Genomic DNA, 6247 nt, shown 5'->3' on the forward strand with positions numbered 1-6247 from the left:
ATCTCAGCCGAGTTTCATGTCTCCTGGGAGCTCCCTTTGGATCCATTCTTCTGATGACTGTGGCTGACTGTTCTGTCTACCAATTCTGGGCTCCCTGGGAGGTACTTAGGTGCTAACCACTATCAGAAACTGTCTTCCTTTAGCTTTCAGCAACCTGTTTGAAGCTCTAAGCAATCCACAGTTTGTATCTCTCTCCACAGGACTTGGCTATGCATGGGAGGGGCCAGGCTGCACTCTAAGGCCTGTTTGTTAGTAGCACGGTGCCTACAGCTGGGTCATAAAACTTCCCAGGTTCCGTGGGCTCCACCTCAACCTGCCTTCACCTGCCAGCCAGCTGTCAATCTTAATCATTCAAAAGTCTGTTTCTGAAAGGGCTGTAGGTGGAATTGGGAGTATAGAACTCTGGGTCTCCAGTGAGGGTGTGTGTGTGCTGTTCAGATTACAGGGGAAGTAGTGGGTGTGTTTCCCATCACAGAGCTTCTCCTCTGAGAGTGTCCCAGAATATTACTCTGCCCTTAGCTGGGTCTCAATCCTCATATACAGTCTAGTGGGATCTAGTGGATACTGGGATTTTTTATCAGCTCTCCAGGTGTTTTCTGTTCTTCCTTGATATAAGTCTCCTTTTTACCTGGACCTCAGTTGGTAATTATGGATGAGTGTTCCCCAATTATCTTTATTTCTAGTCTGGCCCTGGGAGGAGGTGCAAGAAAAGAGCCTATTTGGCCGCCATCTCTCTCCCTGTTGATATATCTTCTCAAAACATTTTCTATCTGTTTCTGTTGGAACCCTCCTTTGATTACAAGTTGGTTATTACCTTAGATAGAACCACTTGTACCCAATTCAGCCAATAAAACACAATTAGAAGTTTGGACTGATGATGTAACAGTTTACAGATATCTGTAAAGTTGACAAAAGAAGTTTACATGGTTCCTACTCAGACGACCTTTGGAGGTATCATGACAAACTTACTCTTCTCTCCAGCAACCTCATTTGGATTATTTTCCCTCATGATTTTGAACACTTGATTCAGTAGTTCCTCATACATGTAGTTTCTTTCTGAGCTTGCCTATGCAGGGCCTTTATGGTTACTGAATGAGAGATCATAATCTTTTGCTGTCTTCATCTTCTAAAGCTTTGTATTCCTCTAGAATTTCATTCTCATCTGGGAATTTGACATTTTCCTATTTCTTCTTTTTATTGTCAGGCATAATGTCAAGATCATACTCTGTTTCAGCTGGTTCTTGAACATCACTTTCAGTCTTAAGAGCCTTTATACCTTCTTCAGATTCATCAATATCCAATATATTTTTTTAAATTAAATTTATTGGGGTGAAATTGGTTAATATAATTATATAGATTTCAAGTATACAATTATATAATACATCATCTGTGTATTGCATTATGTGTTTACCACCCAAAGTCAATTATCCTTCCATCACAATATATTTGACAGTCTTTACCCATTGCTTTCTCCCTTACCAGCCTTCCCCTCTTGTAACCACCATAGTGTTTTCTGCATGTATGAATTTTTGTTTGTTTGTTTTTCTTGTTTGTTCATTTTTGCTTTCAATTTTATATCCCATATATGAGTGAAATAATATGGTTCTTGAATTTTCCATATGACTTATTTCACTTAGGTTGATATTCTCAAAATCCATCCATGTTGTTGTAAATGGTAGTATTTCTTCTTTTCTTATGGCTGAGTAGCATTCCATTTTATATATGTACCACATCTTCTTTATCCAATCATCTATAAAGATGATTGGTTGTTTCCATGTCTTAGCCCCTGTGAATAATGCTGCAATGAACATAAGGGTATATATATATTTACAAATAAATGCTATCAATTTTTTTGATAGATACTCAAAAGAGGGGTTCCTGGGTCATATGGTAACTGTATTCTTAATTTTTTGAGGAACCCTCATACATGTAAACTGGTACAGCCCAATTTTTCATAGTGGCTGTACCAGTTTACATTCTCACCAGCAGTGAATGAGTATTTCTTTTTCTTTACAATTTCTTCAATACATTGTTGGCACTGATGGGAAGAGGGACAAGTCAGCCCCAGGCCCTGGCAGCAGCACAGTTCCTGCTGGCACCTTTCCCACCACTGCACTAGGCTCTTGCATCAGCCCAAAGCAAAAGTTAAGTTCCTATGGCATCTCATCAACATTATAACAAAATGATGTTGAATGAACTGACATTATTTAAAGACCTGCTGCACCAAGAAATCCATTCTGTTTTAAATATCTGTAGAAATCTTGGTGGGAATGGCTATAAAATAGAGATGTTTCCAACTCACATACTAATACTCAGGCTGGTAGGTCTTTCTCCTAGGATTCTGGGGCTGCCTCTCTTCACAGTCCTAATGCAGCCATAGCAAATGGCACAAACATGTGAATATGTGTTCAGGTGATATTCAGCCAGAATATCGACACCCCCATGAATTAGTCAGAGTTCTATTGTCTCTGGACAAGGGAGGATCAAAATAGGATCATCCAGAAACTCTAAATAGCATTGTAAAAGGATGACTCAATGAGAGTATATTGGGTTTTAGAGCCAGCTTTTTGGAAGTTGGGCACTAAAGCTATGTGGAAAGAATATAAAGGTTCAGGTCCCCGCATTGTGAGCTGAGACTGTCATTTACTGCAGTGCATTTTGTTGGCTGTCACAAAATGTTGAAAGTGTCAGCATGCTATCATTGTCTTCTAATTGACACCAAAAAGCATTGAAGAATAATTAAATCTCACTGAGCCAGCTTGGAACTTGCTGAACAGGAATTGACCACAAGAGTGGAGAAGAAAGAAAACAGTTTCACCCAATTCATTCTCTGCTATGTAAGTCCTAGTGTGCAATGTCTGTTTAGCAGGTATGGAAATGGGTTGTTCAGGGTGAAATGTGGTACTTGGAGGTACACTCAGACTCCTCCAAATTAGGATCAAGCAAGTAGACAATTGTATAATAAAGCATTCTCTTTTTTCATCAGACCAAAAAAAAAAAAATCTGTGCCACTGCCAACGATTTGTTAAATAAATACACCTGCCCTGTTGGAGAGTGAAGCAAATCTGTATGGAATGCCAGGCTCCTGACTAATGTATCACATGATAGAGCTGACAGAGGAGAAACCATAGTTGAATGGAAAGGCAGAGGTATTGGGCTGTGTCTACATCACAGCTCAACTAAATAAAGCATTTATAATAAAAGTAACACGTTTAGTTGGGAATATCTCAATAGTCCAGATGTTTGCTTTGAAAATTGAAGTGCACTTCACAGAATCATGTTTAAGAAATGTAATAACTATTCCATTTATTGTAATTAAAACAGACCTTCTTTTTTTAGGGGAGCTATTAAAATAGATATTTTCAGAACATTTCTGCTTAATCTTTAGTAAGAAATATTTCTTTTGTGGCAAATACAGAATTTTGACCATTTCAAATATGAATAAAAGTGAGATTGCAGTTGGATGATAGCAAAGGGAAATTTAACTCTTTGTTTTATGTTTTAACTAGAGGCCCAGTGCATGAAATTTGTTCATGGAGGGGAGTGGTCCCTCAGCCCGGCCTGCACCCTCTCCAATCCGGGACCCCGTATGGGTCGGGTGTAAACTGGCAGTCGGACATCCCTCTCGCAATCCGGGACTGCTGGCTCCTAACTGCTCACCTGCCTGCCTGCCTGCCTGATCACCTCTAACCACTCTGCCTGCTTGCATGATCACCCCTAACTACTCTCCCCTGCTGGCCTGATCACCCCTAACTGCCTCTGCCTTGGCCCCCGCCACTGTAGCTTTGTCCGGAAGGACGACCGGAAGATGTCCAGTCGACCTGGTCTAATTAGCATATTACCTTTTTATTAGTATAGATTTCTCCACTGGGAATGTAATATATATATTTTGTTAAACCTCATCTGAGGATATTTTTTCCATTGGCTTTAGAGAGAGTGGGAGGGAGGGAGAGATATATACAGAGAGAAACATCAATGTAGAGACATATCAATTAGTTGCCTTCCATAGCCACCCTGACTGGGGCCAGGATCAAACCTGCAACCCAGACATTTGCTCCTGACCAAGAATCATACTCATGACCCTTTGGTGTGTGGGGCCAATGTTCTAACCACTTATCAACACAGGCCAGGGTGGGAATGTACTATATTTGAAATTTATCGAAATGTATACATATAGACGTCGTTACGGGTGCAGTGAAAGTGAAGCTGGGTCAATGAGTATAGTAGTTAGCAGCATATGATTTTATTTATTTATTTATTTTTAAATTTATCTTCATTGTTGAAAGTATTACAGATGTCCCCTTTTTTTCCCCATTGACCCCCTCCACCCCGCACCCACCCCTCCCAGGCCTTCACTACACTATTGTCTGTGTCCATGGGTTATGCATACATGCATATAAATTACCTGGTTAATCTCTCCCCCCTTCCACCTCACTCCTTACTGCTTTCCTTCTGAGATTCATTAATCTGTCCCATGCTTCTATGTCTCTGGATCTATTTTGTTCATCAGTTTATTTTGTTCCTTAGATTCCACATATGAGTGAGATCATGTGATACTTATCTTTCTCTAACTGGCTTATTTCGCTTAGCATAATACTCTCCAGGTCCTTCCATGTTGTCTAAAATGGTAAGAGTTCTTTCTCTTTTACATCTGCATAGTATTCCATGGTGTAAATGTACCACCACTTTTTTATCCACTCATCTACTGATGGGCACTTGAGCTGTTTCCAGATCTTAGCTATTGTAAATTCCAAGCAGCATAGGATTTTAAATATGACAGATCTTGGTTCATATTTTACATGTACTATTTTTTAATTACATGGCCTTGGGCAGGTTACCTAAACTCATTTGTAAAATGAAGATGATAATACCTACCTTAAAGTATTGCTGAGAGATTGTGATAATGTATGCAAAGTGCTTTGTATAGTGCCGAACACAGAAAGGTATCCAGTTAATGGTTAGCTACTATTTGTATTATTACTTGTATAGTGCTTTATACTTTTCTAAGTTCTTTCAAATGTTATTTTATTCATATGTCCTAATAATCCTGAAAAGGAAGTCAAAACCAAAGGGAGAATTTTCAAGAACATTGTCACTTTTTCTAATGGGATGGTCACCAATGTAGATATGCACCCACATTAAGATGACTGTCCTTTCTGTTTCCAGTTTTGTCCACTAAAATCTTGGCCTTTATGTTCAATAGCTATCAAGTTGAAATATATAATTTTGAAAATAGTGACCACTAAGCTCATGTCATTATCCAGAATAGAGGAATATATCCTTAAAGTATTTAAATGTTTCTGAAGAAAGTAAAAATCAATTTGAATCAAGAGGGTTTAATCTGTGAAGAGAAAGTTTGAATTCAACCTCACCAGTAGATAATTAGGTTCATTGAGAGGAAGTAGGTACAGTAAGTTCTCATTTGTTTTGTCAGTAGGTTCTTGGAAAGTGCAACTTTAAGTGAAAGAACATATAAGGAAACCCATTTTACCATAGACTAATTGGTATAAACAAGAGTTAAGTTCCTGCAGCATAGTTTTGGTCACAAAACTATCACCAAACTTCTAAAGACAGATCCCAAACACTTCTAATATTAAACATTGAAATAAATGTGAGCTATACATGCATTTAGGAAAAATGAATAAAAACAAGTAAGATAATTATTTCCCAGCTCACTTATTCCAGTTCAGGGTGGTGGGTGGGCAGAGCATATCCTGGCATCTAAGAGCATAAGGAGGGATCCACCCCGGACAGGACACCCTCAAATCACAGAGCGCTCACAACCACACCCACACTCAGACTGACGATTTAGACACACCAGTTCATCTAGTGTGCACATCTTTGGGATGTGGGAGGAAACTGGAGTACCCAGAGAAAGAAACCCCATGCATACTCAATACAGACTGTGAGTGGCCCAGCTAGGAATTGATTCCCCCGCCTCATCAACATTATAATAAAATGATATTGAACAAAATGACGTTATTTGAGGACCTGCTGTTTAAGGATCATTTAAATGGCATCCACAGCAGCGTATATTGACCCAGATCTAATAGACCATGCAAAAAAATGCTCTGACAATTCACCATAGCTAAGATTTGGAAACAGCCTAGGTGCCCGTCAGCAGATGACTGGATCAGAAAACTGTGGTACATCTACACAATGGAATACTATGCTGCCATAAAAAAGAAGGAATTCTCATCATTTGCAGCAACCTGGATGGAATTGGAGAACATTATGTTAAGTGAAA

The 6247-nt window shown here is 39.2% G+C and overlaps 1 pseudogene; it reads right to left on the minus strand.

Annotated features, from left to right (window-relative positions):
* Positions 1-635: 635 nt before the first annotated feature.
* Positions 636-1301, minus strand: LOC103303186 (eukaryotic translation initiation factor 2 subunit 2-like; annotated as a pseudogene).
* Between the last annotated feature and the right edge of the window lie 4946 nt (positions 1302-6247).

The sequence above is a fragment of the Eptesicus fuscus genome, chromosome 1 (assembly GCF_027574615.1).
Source record: "Eptesicus fuscus isolate TK198812 chromosome 1, DD_ASM_mEF_20220401, whole genome shotgun sequence".
NCBI lineage: Eukaryota > Metazoa > Chordata > Mammalia > Chiroptera > Vespertilionidae > Eptesicus > Eptesicus fuscus.